Raw genomic sequence first — 3286 nt, 5'->3', positions numbered from 1 at the left:
GCAACCCATGTAACATCTCTGATAATGGATCAGAGACACTGAGCACATCAGGGGTTGCCAGGGGCAGGAGGGGTGAGTAAGAACTTCTGGTGCGGGGTTTCCTTTCAGGGAGACGGAACATCCTGCAGCTACGCAGTGGTGATGTCTGCACAGGGGTGATACAATTTACATTATAAACAATACCTTTTAGGAAGTATTTAAATTTAATAATGGGAGTAGAAGAGCCAGTTAAATGAAATGGCCCTGGACCATTACCCAGGAACCAGGGAAAGTTTGAAAAAGGATTCTTCCAGAATGTAACATTTCTGTTACATGCGTTCGCCGAGTTACTTGTTATCCAAGCGTAGCTGCTGCTCCTTCCCATTTATCGTCAAGGACTTGAGCTGGCCGTCTTCCTAAACCTCCACCCTTTCCTGGCTGTTCTCCACAATTCTCTTTGTAGTGATTTTTCTGCCGTTAACAATCTTGATGGAAGTTGACACGGACTTGAAGTTGCCCATCCCACTACCACCACACGTGGTGGAAGCGAATGAAGTGAGGCCCCCGTGACCGAGTGGCCCCCCCAAAAAAAATTCAGCTATCAAAAGAAGAAAACCCTCCTCCGAATGATGGAAATCCACTGAAGGCGGAGAAGAACGAGCCTGCGCCGCGGCTCCTCCCACGCGAGCCCCGCCGAGGCCCAAAGAACTCGTCGAAGGGGCCTTCAAAGAAGTCGAACAGAAATGGATCCCGTCCACCAAAGAATACCCAGAACATGAAGGCAAACTCGCTGAACGAGTCGTCGAAGTGAGTGCCACCTCCACCTCCATTCAATCCCTCTTTTTTCCGTATTTGTCATAGATGACCCGCTTTTTAGCATCTGACAGCACCTGGTAGGCCTCGGCCACCTGCTTGAACTTCCTCTCCGCCTCCTCTTTGTTGTCGGGGTTCTTATCCGGGTGCCACTTCAGGGCCAGTTTCCGGTACGCCTTCTTAATGTCCTCAGTGGAGGCATGTCTCTGCACACCTAGCATTTCATAGTAACCCACCACGGTGACAGGCTGCGGGGACGCGTCTGAAGTCGCGGAGCCGGCGGTGGGAAGGCTTGGCCGACGGCGCGGCCGACAGGGCCGCAGATGGCGTATCAGATAGCGCCGTCTGATCGCCTCCTGCGTGGTGGGGCCAGTGGCGGGAAGGTCCGGCGGACGGCGCGGTCTCCTCGACTCCTGCGCGGTGAGGCCGGCGGCGGGAATGTCCGGCGGATGCACCACGGTGACAGGCTGCGGGGACTCGTCTGAAGTCGCGGAGCCGGCGGAGGGAAGGTCCGGCCGACGGCGCGGTCTCCTCGGCTCCTGCGCGGCGGGGCCGGTGGTAGGAAGGTCCGGCGGACCCACCACGGTGACAGGCTGCGGGGACTCATCTGAAGTTGCGGAGCTGGCGGCGGGAAGGTCCGGCGGACGGCGCAGTCTCCTCGGCTCCTGCGCGGCGGGGCCGGTGGTGGGAAGGTCCGGCGGACCCACTACGGTGACAGGCTGCGGGGACGTGTCCGAAGTCGCGGAGCCGGCGGTGGGAAGGCCCGGCAGACGGCACGGCCGACAGGGCCGCGGATGGCGTATCAGATGGCGCAGTCTGCTCGGCTCCTGCGTGGCGGGGCCAGTGGCGGGAAGGTCCGGCGGACCCACCACGGTGACAGGCTGCGGGGACTCGTCTGAAGTCGCGGAGCTGGCGGCGGGAAGGTCCGGCGGACGGCGCGGTCTCCTCGGCTCCTGCGCGGCTGGACCGGTGGCGGGAAGGTCCGGTGGACCCACCACGGTGACAGGCTGCGGGGACGCGTCTGAAGTCGCGGAGCCGGCGGTGGGAAGGCTTGGCCGACGGCGCGGCCGACAGGGCCGCAGATGGCGTATCAGATAGCGCCGTCTGATCGCCTCCTGCGTGGTGGGGCCAGTGGCGGGAAGGTCCGACGGACGGCGCGGTCTCCTCGGCTCCTGCGCGGCGGGGCCGGTGGCGGGAAGGTCCGGTGGACCCACCACGGTGACAGGCTGCGGGGACGCGTCCGAAGTCGCGGAGCCGGCGGTGGGAAGGCCCGGCGGACGGCACAGCGGATGGCGCGGTCTCCTCGGCTCCTGCGCGGCGTGGCCGGCTGCGGGAATGTCCGGCCGACGGCGCGGTCTCCTCGGCTCCTGCGCGGCGGGGCCGGCGGCGGGAAGGTCCAGCGGACTGAGCCGTCTCCTTGGCTCCTGCGCGGCGGGGCCGGTGGTGGGAAGGTCCGGCGGACCCACTACGGTGACGGGCTGCGGGGACGTGTCCGAAGTCGCGGAGCCGGCGGTGGGAAGGCCCGGCAGACGGCGCGGCCGACAGGGCCGCGGATGGCGTATCAGATGGCGCAGTCTGCTCGGCTCCTGCGTGGCGGGGCCGGTGGTGGGAAGGTCCGGCGGACCCACTACGGTGACGGGCTGCGGGGACGTGTCCGAAGTCGCGGAGCCGGCGGTGGGAAGGCCCGGCAGACGGCACGGCCGACAGGGCCGCGGATGGCGTATCAGATGGCGCAGTCTGCTCGGCTCCTGCGTGGCGGGGCCAGTGGCGGGAAGGTCCGGCGGACCCACCACGGTGACAGGCTGCGGGGACTCGTCTGAAGTCGCGGAGCTGGCGGCGGGAAGGTCCGGCGGACAGCGCCGTCTCCTCGGCTCCTGCGCGGCCGGACCGGTGGCGGGAAGGTCCGGTGGACCCACCACGGTGACAGGCTGCGGGGACGCGTCCGAAGTCGCGGAGCCGGCGGTGGGAGGGCCCGGCGGACGGCACAGCGGACGGCACGGTCTCCTCGGCACCTGCGCGGCGGGGCCGGTGGTGGGAAGGTCCGGCGGACCCACTACGGTGACAGGCTGCGGGGACGTGTCCGAAGTCGCGGAGCCGGCGGTGGGAAGGTCTAGCGGACCTACCACGGTGACAGGCTGCGGGGACTCGTCTGAAGTCGCGGAGCTGGCGGCGGGAAGGTCCGGCGGACGGCGCGGTCTCCTCGGCTCCTGCGCGGCCGGACCGGTGGCGGGAAGGTCCGGTGGACCCACCACGGTGACAGGCTGTGGGGACGCGTCCGAAGTCGCGGAGCCGGCGGTGGGAAGGCCCGGCGGACGGCACAGCGGATGGCGCAGCAGATGGCGCGGTCTACTCGGCTCCTGCGCGGCCGGGCCGGCAGCGGGAAGGTCTGGCGGACCCACTGCGATGAGAGGCTTTGGGGACTCGTCTGAAGTCGCGGAGCCGGCGGCGGGAAGGTCCGGCGGACGGAGCGGTCTCCTCGGCTCCTGCGCGGCGG

General features: G+C 67.0%; 1 pseudogene; it reads right to left on the bottom strand.

The window, feature by feature from the left end:
• Positions 1-218: 218 nt before the first annotated feature.
• Positions 219-1025, bottom strand: LOC150012658 (dnaJ homolog subfamily B member 6 pseudogene; annotated as a pseudogene).
• Positions 1026-3286: the final 2261 nt, after the last annotated feature.

The sequence above is a fragment of the Furipterus horrens genome, unplaced genomic scaffold, assembly GCF_987537825.1.
Source record: "Furipterus horrens unplaced genomic scaffold, mFurHor1.1.pri manual_scaffold_4, whole genome shotgun sequence".
In the NCBI taxonomy this organism is placed as follows: domain Eukaryota; kingdom Metazoa; phylum Chordata; class Mammalia; order Chiroptera; family Furipteridae; genus Furipterus; species Furipterus horrens.
The sequence above is the reverse complement of the archived record's forward strand: the minus strand, read 5'-3'. Positions and strand labels throughout refer to the sequence as shown.